This window comes from Chiroxiphia lanceolata, chromosome 1, assembly GCF_009829145.1.
Source record: "Chiroxiphia lanceolata isolate bChiLan1 chromosome 1, bChiLan1.pri, whole genome shotgun sequence".
Lineage (NCBI taxonomy): Eukaryota > Metazoa > Chordata > Aves > Passeriformes > Pipridae > Chiroxiphia > Chiroxiphia lanceolata.
Window position 1 is genome coordinate 83,543,305 of NC_045637.1, and position 17,446 is coordinate 83,560,750.

General features: G+C 41.7%; 1 protein-coding gene across 3 annotated transcripts in view; it reads left to right on the forward strand.

Annotated features, from left to right (window-relative positions):
• Positions 1-7,653: 7,653 nt before the first annotated feature.
• Positions 7,654-17,446, forward strand: part of LOC116790993 (cadherin-6) — a 109,538-nt gene continuing 99,745 nt past the window's right edge. For 2 of the 3 annotated variants that reach the window (XR_004358586.1, XM_032696622.1), the window contains exon 1: positions 7,654-7,831. The gene's annotated coding sequence lies outside the window, so the exon portion shown is untranslated. Of the gene's footprint in view, positions 7,832-8,185; positions 8,225-17,446 lie in introns of those variants that run through there. The other variant, XM_032696633.1, reaches the window with a different exon arrangement.

Below are 17,446 nucleotides of genomic sequence, written 5' to 3' on the forward strand. Positions count from 1 at the left end.
CATACAAAGAACTGTAGTGCAAAGGGTGTTTGTCTCTTCTGGGATGACAGTAACAGTTGTCAATTAGAAAGGCAGACATTAGCTCAAGTAAATGCTAGTACAAAGTTCGCTTCAAGTTCTGTATATGGCTAAAGCACTATTTTTCATAAATGTCCTAAGGATTTATCATCATTTTAATTATTATGTTGCTACATAATTTCTCCTGAAAAAGGAATGTATCTCTTAATGTGTAATGTGATACTACATTTTTTCAAATTACATAGTCATTTAAGAAGTTTCCCCCAACCACCATTCTCCTGCACACAGGCAGAGGTGCAGCAGTTCATCATTGCCTCAGATTTGTCACTACAGCAGGTGACTCAAATGGTCTAAGTTACAAAACTAACTTTGTCAAGAGTAATTTTTAACCATATTGTTTCTGTGACCAGTTTACAGCACATCCCATAGACGGTTTTGATGACAAAACTCTGGAGCAGAGGCAGGAGTGACTAGCCCACAGGCAGAAGAGGGGGAAATGACTCAAATTGCTTTGTTAAGAAAAATGTAATGTACATTTGCAACGTTAGTGTAAGTGGTGTGTGTATGCGTGTGTGTTGCACAATTCAGCCCTGCTGTAACCGCATAGGTCATTGCAGCCATGCAAGGAACATGCTTGAGACTCTATAAATCAAAAAGTGGGGGAAAGCAAAGCACCACTTTTTCAAAAACTACTCAAAAATTATATACTATTCATTGTGTAGATGACCCAACCTAACAGACAAGTGTATGTGTCAACACCGTTATCAGGAAAGATGAAGATCTGGACTAAATCCTAATCCTGAGAAGGAGGCACTGATCAGCTGGGAGGAAGGAGTGACCTGTGGTTCTCAGCAATACTTATCTGAGAAATGAGAAAGATATGCCTGGATTGAAACCTTTGGTAGGAACCAGCAGTGACAAGCACTGTGAATAAGAGGATAAAACACTGGTGTGAGCTAGAGTGGAGTAGGAATCAGGTCTGGATTTTATCTAACTGACCTGCTGCGCGAATCTTAACTCACTTCATCTCTTCATTTTCCTCTTTAGTATTGCCTTTCAGCTGGCTTTAAGTGACAAATCCTTTGGGCCAGGAAATCTGCAAATGGATGTGCCTGTGTGTGAACTACTGAAAAATACACTGTGATTTTGATGTATTAATTATTTGCGTGACTTTTTTAGTGCTTTTCCTCCCATTGTACTAGGTGCTGTGCAAGCAGAGGTAGAAAAGACAGTCAATTCTCCAGAGGTTATTAAAATACAAAGTATGTTCATGTCAGACTCACAAGCAAGTTATTACTGCACAGTGAGTAGCCTATATCAGCTGAAGCATAGTACCTGTTCATATAGGCACTCTTAGCCAGGGACAAATGGAAGATAATTCTTTTTAGCCTAGTCCACAGTGAAAAGGGATTGACTAAATCAAATTACATGGTGTTCTCTACCATCTGAGAGTACCCACAGACAGTCACTGTGGCTCAGGCAGTGAGGAATAACTGGTTAAACCATGGTAACTTACACAGAAAGTTTGAGCCCTTAGAGAAGAGAGAATCGACTATACAAACAGACAGGGGACTGCTAAGAATGTTAGCTTCACACAAACAAATAATAGATTTCATGTCCAAAGTGGAGCTTTATAACAGCAAATGCAATCTTGTAGAAAAGTTCTGCAGGTTCCACAATAAATTAAAAGGATGTTTTGTTTTGGGTTTTGGGGTTTTTTCAGAAAATGAAGTTATTTCTTGAAAAATGTTTATGTGCATCTTGTAAAATATTCCCAAAGCACCCAAAACTTTGACAGAGCTGGAAAAATGGCACCGACTTCCAATTTTGCTACAATAACATTGCATGTGGAAAGTGGTAACATGTACAGACTCTGACTAGTGCCCACAGCTAATAACTCCTACAGCAGCAGCATCAGATGATCACTGATAACATTTCTTATCAGTTACAAGGAATTTATCAAGAGTCTAACTGTAGCTGGATGACTTACAGTGAAACTTGGTCATGAACTGATTTTATTGTATAATGATTATTGAGCTAGAGGGATAGAATCTTATTTTCCATTGCTGCTATCCCACGCATGTAGATGTGTGTTAGCATCTCACTTATCCTAATGATGTAAGCTTTAAGTTTTAAAGATCATACTGGTTGAGATTTAGTTGATCTCTATGGTGTTTTGAATGGGAAAAATTTCCATCCTTTCATGCCTTTTCTATGGTAAGTTTGGCATGCTGAAGTGCTAGCTCCTTGTGGGGGTGCTGATTAGAGCAATTATAACTTCATGTACCTGCTGAGGCAATGAAACTCCCAAGGCATTAGCTGCTATTTGCCCATCTTATTTGATACATTGACATTTTTATGCTTCTGTCAGGAATGATCAATCAGACATATTGGTAATGCAAAAGGTGAAAGATGCTGTTACTATCAATTTTAACAGCAGAGTTTCCTTGTAGTTTGCAATGAGTGAGGGGTGAACCCTGAAATAGAAAGGTTCGGTTCAGCTGAATATACCTAAACTAGATGTATATGAAACTTACCTGCCACCCTTTAGCTCATTACATTCATAACACAAGTCTGTAATTACTTTCACAGCACAATTCTGTAATGACTCCACAAGCAACATAACAACAGCTGTTCTTGAGAAATTTTAATACCACTGGAATTAGGAGAGGTAAGGAATTCAGAGGTGTATGACGGTTTTGAAAATATCTGTTTCAGTATGAGTTTAATCCAAAATGAGATTGATTTTGCCATCCCTAAGGAAAAAAAAAAGACATGGACTAGACACCAATGGAAAAACTGGTGAAGGGCCATAATGGTCAGGATTATTCAACTCAGAACTAGCAGCTATTCCTCGAAGAAAAACTGTGTTTCTTTGAAACAGTTCAGATGTACCCAGAGTAGCAGAGGAATAGCTAACATGTTAGTTGACTGGAAAACTGAATTTGCAGAATATTTTTGAAAATAAATTCTCATCTTTGGCCTAGACAAGAAGACACAAGTTCCACTTTGTTCAGAGGAGCTACACTGTTAATAAATAAATACAACTATTTCAAGGGTAAACCAAAAATATTATTACTATTTTCTAATTACCTTCATTCCCTGACTTTCACCACTGGAACAGGGAAAGCTAGACATTCAAGAAGCCATGAAACTGCAAGAATTTGCAGTACCATGTTCCCTACTTGGAAGGCATCTGAGAGGTTAAGACAGCAAGCTAAGAAAAACCAAGTATGTTGCATAATATCTCCATAAAATCAGCAAGATCTGATGCAAATTTTTCTTCTTTGTTCGTTTGTATCTCACAGTGGGGATCTCTTGCACCTTAAACCATCCATGGAATAGGCAGAAATGCAGTAGTTCCTCATGTGGCTTATGAAGCAACCAATCAAACCATCATCTGTTTTTCTTTGTCACTTCTAGGAGGGGCTAAAGCACGTAAAAAATTCAAATTAGAACAAGGCATTCAGATTTGTTGAAATAATCTCTTTATACAATTTTGGAGGCTTCACAGGATGAAGGACATTGACAAAGAACAAAACTATTCAGAGCAGGGGAACAAATATGCTACGCAGGGCTGCATGCAATCACTGGAATCCACCTAGCAAACCATCATTCTTCCAGTGGTCAAGCAGATCAGGGGGAATGGAGAGGAGAAGACGGGAAAGCGTTTTGTGCTACCCTCTTTCTTTTGTATTTGCAAGAGGTTAGGACTAGGAAAACATAAGAGGTCTGTTTAAGTGCCATGAGAAGCACATCTTGCTAGAAGAAAGGTAAATTGTGATGTTATCTCAACCCCTACAATCGCCTGGCTAATCCTTGATCATTGCACATATATCTACAGAACTGGGCTTACAGACTTGGAAGACATGGTATTCAAGCTTGAGAAAGCAAAGCTCCCCACCCCCTGATAAAAAAGAAAAAGAAAAAGCAGAAAGAGTGAAGAAAAATTCTCTTAGATTGAGGTTTCTCCTTTATAAATTCAGAGTAAGGTCCCTCTTCGTGTTTAGAAGATAAGCAGGGCTGGGAAAACTCTGAAGTATGGAGTTACAAAGTGAGACATTCATAGATACTGCAGCTTGTAGTGTACCACAGGTGGCTTTTTAGTCTTTAAATCCCAGACAGACATCCTTTATTGTTTGGAAACAGGATTTCTCCTGCATAGCTAAGATAATACCATCATATGTTCCTAGCTCATGCTGTACTTTGTTTCTGTGCTGGTGACAGATTCACGGACATTTCAGTCACAGTCTGCAGGGTTTGGGCATTCCAAAGAGACTGCAGAGGTAGAAGTTGCCACTTTGGATCTTCATTCTGGCTAATTCAGTGTCAGTCCATGGGCAATAATGCTTGCTTCAGAGAAGACCCACAGACAAGATAGGATTGGGCAAGGTAGGTATATGTTTTACCTGGAGTACTCATCCTGATTTCCAAATATGAGATTTGTTCACGACCTGAAAACAATTTTTATCTCCTTTCCAGTTTTAGAGTCTTAGCTAGACTCATAAACATTCAGTCCTTCTTTGAGCCTTTTTAAATTCTCCACTTCATGACAGGGAAGTTGTTTTCAACCAATCCTGATCTTGATTGCTTTTCACAATCCTAGCTGAGCCTTTCACTCAGCTAATGTATCAGGTACAGGACCCTTCATGGGCTAATAATGTGATCTACTCTGTGAATTCTAATATCATTAAAGCTGTCAATAGAAGAGGGTTGAGGAAGAAAAGCCCCATCCTGACAATGTCCCTCAAAAATGAAAAGAAGCTTTCTTCACACAGCTATAGACTTAAAATTGTCAACCACAAATTCATATAATTAATTAGAAGATGAAAATCTCATGCACATGCTCTGGAGAACACAACAGTTCCTGCACTAACTCTTCCTTTTTGACAAAAATACAAAAGTCCTTCTTGGACATAAATAATCCCACCCTGGCTGAGGAATTAATAAAAAAAAAATTAGGATAAAATAAAAAAATAAGTAAACCCAACCTTATTAAAGTTAACCAGAATGTGACACATCCAGGAATGAATAATGCCCAAGGAGACCTCAGGGTCAGAGTGGGCAGTGAATCAGACATTGACAATGCAATATGGCAGGGAACAAGAAAGCCTGCAAATGTGGTGTGTCATAACAGAGAGATAGACTGTATTCAGAAAGCTCCTGTGGGAATACTCTGCAAATACTCACTGAGCTTCTGACTTGTCATTGCTGGAAAAAAAAAATAATGAGAGAACTAGGAGAAGTTCAAAGAAGAGCAATCAAAATGATCTGCAGGCTGGAAAAACTGTGCCATGGAAAGACTAAAATGGTCAGATAATGGCAGTGGTACCTAACTGGCTTTTCCAGGTGATTTACTTAAGTAGAGTTCACAAACATATATAAAGTAGAATCCAGCCTCTTTACACCGCTTTGGCTTTTGCAGGTATCATAGAGAGTTCCTTAAAAGCCTGACGTTGGGCTGAAGAAGGACTCTACCAACACAGTGACAGTGCGGAATAGCTTGAAGGCTTCCTTAAGGAGCCTGTTGTCCACGAAAATCTGATTCGTTATCCAGTGTGCAACAAGGCAATAATTACACACTCAAGAGAGACATTATTTATTTCACAGTTGCACAAGCCTGGCTGCTCAGTGGTATTCCACAAATCAAGCACACCAACTATCAAAACTTTCACACATTTCAGCAAAGGAATTAGTGCTCATTGGCTACTAGTTACATAGTTCTATTATTAATTAATATTCCATCTTCAATTGATTAATGATTCTCTCACTTCTCATGCTAATTAATCCCATACTTGATCTTTCTCTTAAGTTGATGGGTCTCTTGGGTCAGTGGTCCATGTCTTGGTAGTTGCAATCTCCCCATGCCGGACTTACCTTTTACCCAGCTGGAGCTGATTTCAAGCACAATTGCTGAGTTGGCTTTAATAGTTTCTTCCTTGTCTTGGGAGTTCTGCTAGAAGTCCTTGTGGTCCACAAGTTCTGCATTCTTTGCGTCCACTGTCAGTGGTACATTCTTCTTCCCAAGCTTTGTTACCTTCCCCCTACGTCTGAGATCACTGAGGCATGCCAAGTCCTAAACTTTAACAATACAATTCTACCAATAAGTAATTTGTTTCTCTAACACCTGGACATCCCTTAGAGCTTGCATATTATCTGTTTCATGGATTAAATCTCCCTTCTTGTCAATTAGGCTTGAAAATACGCAAAGATCAAACATTAAAACTAATCTTTCTTAAGAAAATTTTACATATTCCACATATTGCAACAAGCCCAGTTTCAGGGATAACAGCTATGCTGTGGAGATGGTGCTGCAGCACTGTAGAAATTACATCACAAGCAGCAAGATTGCTACCTGAATTCCTGGTGCTCAGGATATTTAAATTATACTAAAAGCCTTGAAATGGTCCAGAAACAGGACACAAAGGTGGTTTAGAGCCAGCACAGACCCATCCTTAAGACATACACCAAGCAGAAATTGTGAAAGGTGTATAGGAGGAAGAGAAGAAAAAGGAAAGGAAAAAGAGAGAAAGAAAACCAAGATGACTTTAGGCTGACTAGCAGGGGAAAAAAAATCATAAAGGTCAAATCTAAGACTGTGGAGATGTGAGAGGCAAATGGCAGAAAGCTTCACTTCTTGCAACATTTGCCATGAATCTTAAGGGGACACTGTGCAGCTGAATTGGAATAGACTCATGTCAGGTAAATAATAAACTGGCAGGCAATTTCCATCTTGTCATTTAATATTTAGATTAAAAAAACCTAAAGCCCCATTTCAGCTTAGACGTAGGGGAGCCATGGGAAGGGGGGAGTTTGTATGTGTGCAGAGGGGCTCCATGAGTCCCACAACAAACGCTGAGATTTCAGTTCGTTCTGCATTAAGATTAGTCATAACCTCGTGAGCGGGGAGACCTCTGGGAAGACAGGGACCAAGCAAAGGCAGGCATCTGGAAAATCCTCCTCTGCTGATTCCCATTCACATAGAAACCGCCACATGTGATAACCCCCACGAAGTATCATCTCCATTAATAATTCACTGAAATTTCTTGATTCATCAAGTCCAGAAGTTCCTGGGAAGTGTGGGAAAAGACCAGCGGGGCATCTCAGGTGCCGAGAGAAGGACTTAAGACCGGCTCTGAGGATGCGAAGCCGCACAACACAAACACACGGTTCACAACACAGGAGCATGCCTCCTCTTTATTCCCCCTCCTCCGGTTTTATTCTGCTTTAGCTATCACTACCAAACGATTGGGAAGAAGCTGGCTGTCCTCCACCTCAAGCACGGAACGGCTCTCGAGGGGGGAAGGGGGGCTCCCTAACATAACCCTCCCCCTCTGCCCTCCCACCGCATTCAGTTGCAAATCTCTTCCCGCCCAGAGGATCCGGCTCCGCGCCCGCTGCGCGCCTGGTCCGCGCCCGCACGGCCCCGGTGCGGCAGCTCCGGCGGCCCCGGCAGCCGCAGCGCCGGCGCCAGGGGTGCGGGTGCGTGTGTGTGCGGGTGTGTGTGTGCGCCTGGCAGGCAGGCGAGCGAGGAGGGAGGAGTTTGGCTTTTCTTCCCCCCCCCCCCCCTCCCCCTCCCCCCCCTCCCATTTTTTTTTTTTTTTTTTTTTTTTTATTAATCAGGAGCAGTGAATGGAAACCAATCAGATAGAGAGCCCCATCGGCTCGGGCTGCCTGCATGCTGGAGTTAAAAAGTGCTGCTGGCCGAGCGGGAGACTTAGTGCGAGGCGGGGAGGCTGAGCGGTGGAAGAAGGGGCTGGGGAGCCGCACCGCCGACCCGGGTGAGGCTCGGCCACGCCGCCCCTGCGTGCCGGTGAGTAGATGCTCTGCACCGCTGTAGGGGCAAGTTCCAGCTGCCACCAGCCAATTGCCTTCTTTTATTTTTTTTTTCTTCTTTTTTTCTTTTTTTTTTTTTCTTTTTGCCGTGCTTATTGGGAATGCTAATTAGTGGGGGGGGGGGGGGGAGGGGATGACAACACTTATTTTGCAAAGTTGGCAGCTGTCTTGCTGAGGGCTCTGCCCCCCACTGCCGCGCTGGGGTGACCCCCCCCACACCCCACCCCACCCCCCCGGGGCTCCGCGGTGTGCCCGGCGCTCAGGGGCGTGTGGGGAACCACATTTGCTGGCGTTGTAAGTCAGGCGAAGGGATGCGGCGTTTTCCTGGGAGTTGTTATCGCCAGCAAGACATTTCGGGCGAGGAGCGGTGGTGAGAGCGGGAGAAGGGTCGTGTGTGCTTGGAAGAGAACAATTGCAATGATTAGTAATAACAACAACAGAACAATGAATAACTAGAAAATAATAATAATTTTAAAAGTCTGTCTCGATTTCTTGACACTGCTTACTTGCTATGACATGAATACAGGGCAAAAGCCTTCGGATCATGAGCAGAATCCGAGGCAAAGTGCAGAACTGAATGTAGAGCACAGTTGAAATGAAGCGCTCCCTCAGCACAAGGAAGGGGGCAGAGCGGGCAGATCTGAGGACGTTACAGGAATTGACAAATGTGAAGTCTTTTATTTGATAAAGGAAGGGGTTGGGAAGTGGTGGAGGTGGTGGGAAGTAAGAAGGTAGGCGTACAAGCATTTTTACAGAAGAGAAGTTCTATAATTGCAGAAAGAAAGCACTGAATTTGGTTATGTAGTAAATGTTTCTAAGGAGCTGGTAACATTTTGTATGTCAGCTAGATTAAACTATTTATATATTCATATGTATGTACCACCTACTTATATGCACACATAGGGAAACCAGTATGCATACTACATGTGTGCATTCTCATGCAAAAGGTTGAGTCAAGAGATAAGCAATAGCAGTAGAGGTCAGTGGCAGTGGAAAGGAGTCTTGTCACTGCTGCAATAAAATCCATATTTTACGGAGAGTTAAATGCAGTACTTTTTAAGTGCAAGTGGATGGTCGCCTAAGTAACTCCTGATGACATTCGAGGACCAAGAAGTTTAATGACCAGAATTACTCCCAGCATGTTGGCACAACTACTACTTTTATATGAATCGAGATGATGGGGCACCTTTTTCCTTGTATTAGTGGGTGATGTGGGATTTTAAAGTTCTGTTAGTACTGCATGAGAGATTGTGCATCACAGATTACTTACAGAATGTAAGGTCAGTCCTTTCTTCAAATGTACTGTTCTTCTAGCACAGCTGAAATAAAGAGTGCAGTTCTTGTCTATTCAGGAATCTCTGAGGATGGAATGTACATCCTACATGTGTAGTTCATGAGTTATGTACATGAACATTTGCACAAGGAGAACATTACAATAAAGAGCAAGGTTATTTCCATTCCCTTTTGTCACAGGACCATATGTAATAGCAGCCTGGAAATGACATACTTCCAAGGGAATAAAATTGTTTGAATGTGCAACCCCTTTGGTTTTAATCAAAATAGACGTAACTCTCCCAGTCAAGATAAAGGCTTATCTCCTGTATTTGCTTGCTGAAATCTCTATTATGCAGACAGTTCTGTGCAAAAGTGCTTGCACGTTACTTAAAACATTCCATAAAATTGATTAACATCTGTTCCTGAGCAATATAATGCTATGGGTAATGGTGCATCGCTATTTCTTTTTTTCTGATTCCTGTTTAAAGGCAATAAGTTTGCATGTCACAGGAGAGTCAGGTAGGGCTTGGAGCCTTGTGATCAAGATTAAGTAGATTCCTTTATCATGGATATATACAGTTTTAAAGACCTGGCAACAATGACACAATTAGATAGCTCCTTTAAACAGCCCAAATATGCTAATAAAGGCTGAATCCCTTTTACCTCTCCTCTCATATATTATCTGACACAGTGAATGTATAATTTCATATGCTTCTGGCTTTCAGCTGCACCGTAATCTTCTGGACATATTTCTAGTGGATTGCAGTTGACTTTTGAGCTGGGGGAGAGAAGAGGAAAGTAGCCAGTCTTTTCAAAATAATGTAATCGGAGGCAGCAGTACTTTTTTTTTAATTTATTTTCCAGGGAAAATGGCATTGATTCAGTCCTGTTGCAGTTCTCTGCAATTATCCCTTGCAGGCATTTAAGGAACTGGGATCCCTGTAGGGACTTATTAGTCCCTCTAGGTATTTTAGCTTTCACACCAGTTCCCAGCTCTTTCATATCTCCATGCCAGCACATGAAAGATTACGTTTATAGACATGGTCATCATTTTCTAACCAAGTTGTTCAGCTAGAAATACGCATTTCAACTTCTGACTCTTCTTTCTCCCTCTCCTTACCTTGCACAGCTCTTCCATGCAAACGGTAACCTGCCGCTCAAGGCAGCCTTCCCTTTCATAAAGTTTGCATTTTGCCATCTGCTGTTTCAATAATATTTAGTTGAGAGACTTCCTTCAAAGCCAAACATGCACACATTCAAAAATGAGGATTTTTTTTTTTTCCCATGCTTTCTGCTGAAGATCTGGAAACTAATGTGAACTGGATAGAAGTTACAAATGTGCCTGTGCTGTCACCAGCTGAGATCCTCCTCTCAGTGAGCAACCCTCTACTCAAGGGCACACTTGGTTCCTTTGGGCAGGATCCTCCCTGCAGACCACTATCCTCTCAGGTCTGCTACATCATTTTTTCTTTGGCTGAAGAAGTTTTCAGCACGCTGATGTGCTGTTTATTAATAGAATCGTGCAGTATTTGGGGGTTTGGAGGGAACTACTTTTGGATTTTCCGGTGGATGCCTGTGCTCTGTGTAGTGGTCAAGCAAATCTAGAAAGCATCGACATTTATCTGTTTTTACATGAAATGGTCTTCTCTGTCTCTTGCTTAACTGAACTTTTTAGTGTGTCGTCTGCCCTTTGTTGACTACTTTTAAATTATGTTCTCTTTCTAGTGCAATCTTGCAGCATTATGGCTCAAGATATGCAGGAAATTGCTTATGGATCTCCTTGGAAATTGTGGCTAATTCCTAAAATGAAAGGTAGCTGAAATCTATGAAAAAGACTGGTTAGAATCCATTGGAAGCAGCAGGCCCCACTGTGGTGGTGCCTCATGTTACATAATGGTTGCAACTCCTCTAGTGGCTCTGCCGCAGTTATATCAGAATGAAGTAGAATTGGTTTTCAGTATCTTTTGATTATCATAAGTCCGTGGGAAGGCTTTGCCTTGGAAGCTGGGTGTTAGGGAGAGTTCTTCATTAACTTCTTGAAGACCTAGTTAGCTGCAATACCCAATACCTGTTCTGATTTCTTCAAAGTATTTGCATCATTTGACATTTGCTTCTTTTTCATTTTTTTTTTTTTAATAAATAATTAATTGGGTTCACTACTCTTAAAAAAGGGCTGACAAACTTAGTTGTGAGTATCCTGACTGCCATGGTGGGGCCAAATTCAGGACATTCTCAGCATAAAAGGGCTTTAAAGTGAGTCCCCCATCCTGCACATGAAGTGAAGGGTTCTGTGGCACACTCTGCAGGATTCAGCTTGCAGGAAGAGCAGCGTTCTTAAGTTTAAATTTGTTCTAGTTGAGATAAAAATCCAGTAGCAGCTAGTTTGCCTATGATGCTTGCTTAGTCATGGCAGTCCTTTCCAAGAGGTCTGGGAAAACTGTGCTTTGTGAGGGGAGAGGTATATCTCGTTTCCTTTGGGATAGGGAGAGAGGAGATATAGAGGGAATGTTTAGTAGGATGAAACCCAGCTGTTGTCTGTCTTTGTTGCTTAACAAAAGGTACAGGGCAAACTATTACTCCCTGTCTGAGTTTTAAAAACACCCTTGAAGAATGTATAATTAATGCAGAACATCAGCAGAAAAAGTCATCATCGTCTCTGGGTTATGCTGTGAGTGATATAACAGTGAAACTAGGCGGGGAGAGTGCTGGATAAAAGCATTTTTAAGCTTGGAGTGCTTCACATCCGGTTGGACTTTCTATGCTGTAAATCTCAGCCTAAGAGTCTTTGTTCTTCCCCAGTGACTGGCTGATATCTGTTGGGAGTCCATCCAGGCTCAGGTTCCTAAGCTTCTCCAGGGCCTTGCTGTGTGTCCTAATCCTCATCACCTATCAGCGACTTCCCATTGCAGGCAGGGTTATCCCTCCTTGTACCCATGACCATCTCCTGTACTTACGCCAGGTGTGGCTGGTTGCCACCATTGCCTTCCACTTTTTTTATTTTTATTTGTGCACTTGGCATTGTAAAGCCCAAACAGAGACTGTACATATTTGTTTTTATGCTTTTGTTTGTTTATTAACAAGAGCATTCCCAGAAGAAACTAGCATAACTGTAATTCAGGACTGTTTTATAGAGTGGTGTGAATTAATATTATTGGTTGGTACATTTAGTCTTGTGCAGCTGCCCACTCCTCGAGTATTTTTCTCTTTCAAAACAAACCAGAAAAGACCCCTTTAGCAGCAGTGAGGAGCAATGCTGATGGAGAGCAGGAGCTCTTTCTGCTGAGGGGAGTCTGTTAGCCCTGTCAGGATGGAAGAGGCTCATCTAGCATGGTGTTCCTCATGAGTTACAGTGTTGGACCTCCAAAAAGAAGCTTTAAGCAAAGAAGTGATAGCTTAACTGTGGTGGTGCCAGAGCACTTAGGAGGACCGTGCTGAAACATCCAAGATTACAGTGATACTGCATTATCTTTCTTCACACCCAGCCATAAGACACCTTCTCCATACTCTCCTCTTTGCCAGGCACATAGACAAAAGTGCATATACATTTCCATCTAGTCTCATTCAAGAACGGTGCCAGCCTTGCTATGTGTTAAGTAGGCTGTTCAATAATAGCTTTATTTTGGCATTGTGGGCAAATATTTTATGGATTAATTAGCCTGTCTTGTCATGATATGCATATATATTTATATATTGTCAGAAAGTACTTAATTCTAGCCAGAATGTGACTATTAGATTTGATTTGCAACATAAATACCCATCATAACCCCTCAGCTCTTCCCTAGTGACACACTGCAATGCACAGAAGAGAGCACTTTATGAATGAGATCAGTCCTGTACTATCTGGGTACGGTAATTCCTCCTAGCTAAACTAATTTCATTATCTTGCTGTAATGTTTACAGCTACCTGTGAGATAATAGGTAGTGTATCTTTCCAGCATTCCCACTTCTGCATCTAATCGCAGAGCCAGAGCAGGAGGACCTAGGAGAAGGGTCAGCAGGAATTGAAAATTAGCACAGAAATTAAACACTAGTCAAGTTTCCCCAGGTACTGCAGGTGCGTGCCTGTCTGGTGTAAAACAGAGCCTCCTACTCCCTGTCTGGTGCATTTCAATTGGCAGCTAATAGCTTCTATGAGCACAAAGGCTGCTTAATCAACACAATCATTAGCATGTAGCTCTGCTTTGTTGTGCAGGTAACACCAAACTCAAAGAAAATACTTGCCTCTGGTGGTATCTCCACTTAGCATTCTTGAAGGTCGTGGTGATCCAGACCTGCATGAGAGGCTGTGGGGTGGCGGCAGAACCATGTGTGACTGTGGGTCCCAGCTGGGGTGCTGACACCAAGCAGCACAGGGGCCAACCTCTGTACTGACACTCCCATCCAAGGGAAAGCCCTCTCCCCTTAGAAAGGTGTCCATGTGTCCTCTTCACTAATCCCCCCTAGATCCAATACTGTAATAAAAATAATTAAAACCACGGTTACTTTTAGTTTTACCCTAAGGATTCAGGTGAAATCTGTTTCCTTACTGAATTGATTCTGTTTGAGTGCCTGGTGGTTTTTAACTTTAGGGTGTCCTTAGTCTGGCAATCATTATTTGACAAAGCTATCTTCATGGACAAAACCAAAATGCAATAGTTATAGTAGCCTACCAAAAAAAAAAAAAAGAAAAAAAAAAGAAAAAAAAACCCACTTATTAAAACAGTAATTGTAAGATGCTTTGTGGACATTTGGGAGTCTTGCTTCAAGGAACAGACAAAGAATAGTTGATCAACCTGTCAACATGGGGCCTTCACTCAAAAGCTGTTCAAGTTTTCCACAATTCCACATCTTTACCATACAGTCCCACTGCGAGACTGGCCTATATAATTGGCTTTGTTTTACAGTAGGGGAAAGCGAATCACAGCGGAGGTGAGTGACCTGCACAAGGTCATATGAGGAGACCATAGCACATCAGGGATGCTGAACCAGGATCTTACAGCAAGTACAGCTTTCAGTTAACCCTTCTGCCTCTCTCCTGCGCACTCTAGTTGTTGGAGCTGATCAAAGAACAGATAGGGGGAAAAAAAGTCAGATTTGTGTCTCTTTTTTCAACCAAAAGAAAGCCAATTATTTTTCTCAAGGACTCCTTGCAGCTGCTTTGACACTCTCCCCAAAGGATTTTCTGGTTGTTTTTTGCCTGTTTGTTCAGCCTTGTTTTTTGTGTGGAGGGGAAGGGGGAGGCTGGGTAGCTCCAGAGCCATCTAGGACAAGACTGAATATCTTATTCCCGGGAGAAAGTAATCTGAGCTGTCCCCAAGCAAGGTGGCGATGACCTTCCTATCTACATTGGCCCAATTGGACTGTACTGTTTCTGTACCATTCCCTGCCTCATGCATTTCCACCTACTTATGCCTGTGGGAGAGAGGGGGATCAAAAAAAGGTCTTATAAAATGCTACCTATTCTGCATGCTGCTGCCCATGGTTTGGGGCAGCCAGAGGTTACACCACACTATCTCTTGTTCACGTCCATGCCTCTATGAATTCATTTCAAAGCACCCCTGCTTTGTAAACATCTAAGGAGTAGTATTCCTAGCACATAGATATGAAGGTGAGCCAAAGGGAAGTAACTTGAATAAGGGCATGGTGTACACCAATATCCCTGACATGGGTATTGATCTTAGTGTAAATAAAATAGAGGGAGAAGTAGAAAAAGGCACATTAAAAAAAGACTCATTTAATTTACAAGTTATATGGCCAGTTTAGATTGAAGTAGTACCAGGTTCTGAACTGTGTGCCACCTACTATTCCTAATGCTTTTGGAGCTGGCCTGGCAAATTGATCAACCACTGCAAGAATTCAAGAGAACCTATTTCCTCATTTGCACAGTGCAAAGAGTGCTTTGGCAGATCACAGAGTAGGAATATATAGAGTTAGAATCTCTTTTGGGGAGCAAATTTCTTTTGTGAAATTGGTGCTCAATTTATCTGTCAAGGTTGAAAGAAAAGATGCAGAAGCATCTTTTAAGTCCACCAGCCACATCCCTTTAAGCAATTCATGCTGTGCCAACCAGTTTTATAAAACTCTCTATTTCATGTAAACTCCATTTAAGTCTAAATAATATGAATACCCTGCTATGGTATTTCCCTTCTCACTGCTGATAATTACCAAGTTATTTCTGCTATAAACAAAGCATGTTCTTCTATCTCTCTGACTTATCATACCTGGTCCCAGAGCAGTTTGCTTTTAAACATACCAATAAACTGCACTGAAGTCCACAAGGCTGTTCCAATACTTAAGTCCCGTTCTGGATCAAGATGTCAGGATCCTGTAATGAAGTATTTACAGCTTTGCAATTATTTCCATGGTGACCACAACATGACCTCCAACTATTTGTATACTTTGTATCCCTGAATAGTAGACTAGGCAAAATGGGGATGGAAAAAAAACCTGTGCAAGGAATAATCATAATTTCCCATTGAATTCCCTTCAGCGACATAGCCCTAGATCATTTGTACAGCATGGAGAGGGATTCTTTGCTATCTTTCAGCTCCCATCAGTGCCTGGGGGCAGTTGCAGAAGGGATGCATAGGACTGGACTGAGATTTTCACTTGCTGGCTCGGTCTACTGGAACAGCGCGGGAGCATCCTTCCATTGTGCAAGTGTCACTGTGTGTTGCATCTCTAAAACCAAGTCTTAGCTCAGATTCTTCCTTTTGGTGCCTGTGTCTTCAGGTCATCTGCACTTCAGAGGAAGCAGGGCATAAGCATCTGAAGAAAAAAGCTGGCCCAGTGTGTCATAATTATTAATAGTTACTGCTATCAGCGCAATTCTGCAGACCATCTAATCTCGAGCAGCTTTGAAATTTAGTGCTTTTCAAAGCACCATTTTCCATCAGAAACAGATTTAAGAAGGACTTCTCTTCCTCTTGGAAAAAAAAGACCACAAGAAAACAACACAAAAACAAGCTCCCACTTTTCTCAGGACATAATTTACATGATATAATTTATATTGCTTTTAAATAAAATGTATTACCATATTGTAACATGGTAGGGTCTCTTTTGCAGGATTTCTGAAGCAAGTCTTCATTAAGCCACTGTAATTGATTTGTCAGATATCTCAAAGCTACTTGATATCAGAGTTACTTAAATGTATGACACAGTTTTCCTTAGCAACAGGTTGTAATTTCAACCAGGATGGTAAATGTGAGGTCAGAAGCTGATTGCTGCAAATCTAGAAGGTTAAAATGTGCTGCACATCCTTCTTTCCTGTTTCAATAACATCCTGAATCCTGGATGAGCAAAAGTAAATACTCGGATTCCTTAGGAACCACAGGTATTGTTCTCTTGGAATGGTCATTTAATGTTAAGTGTGTGTTGTGTTTATTACATACATATTTATGTTTGTCAGACTGGCATTAAAACCAGCCTCCATGTGATGCGGGCCCCTCAGGTGCAGATTTAGTTTCGAGCCCTGACACGAGCAAGTATCTGTTACATTCTCAGAGGCTGTGGGTCACTACAGACAGAGCTGCTGGAGCCGTGATGCTGCTGGGGGAGGTTTCACTGTTAACAACAGGCATCCTAACATGGGCAGGCATCCCAGTGCCAGGAGCAGCCAGAAAACTTACTTCTAGAAGCTGAACTGAGCAGGCCAAATGCATAGACTAGGGCATACCAGTGATTTGCAGCTTCAGTAAGTGTTTGACTGGCACCAGGGTGGTGCAAACCGAAACACCAGGGGTCTTTTGTTAAGTCCCAGAGTTAGTGTGTTTTGCTAATGTGGTGGTAGAAAGTATGACATTATGGCAGTGGCAGCAGTTTCCAGTTGGAATTCCAGCAGGAATAGCAAGGTCAGCATAAGAAGGAGATACTCAACCAGATAGTGCTTCAAGTCCCATTCTTCATTTACTTCAAAGGTGACATGGTGGAATATTTGATATTTTTTTATGTACAGTACTGATGGTAGTGCAGGACTCATGGTTATCCCAGCTTTATTTACAGGATGTGTTCTATAAAGGGTAATGAGGACATGTTTTCAGGTACCACCCAACTTTCCATATTCTCCTTCCCTTACAAATTTCCCATCTTCCATGGAACTGTTTCATGCTCATCTGTTTTGTAAGATAATGATCCTTTTCCCAGCTCTGTGCATGTTAGAATCACATAATTTTTTAGATTGGAAAAGACAGCTAAGATCATAAAGTTCAACAGTTAGCTGACCACTGTCAAGTCCATATCTAAACCAAGTCTCTCAGCACCATGTTGCCTCTGGGAAGACAAGGCACATTAGAAGGCCAAAAGTTCAGTAGACTTCAGTGTGTTGAAAGTAGGTCTTTGT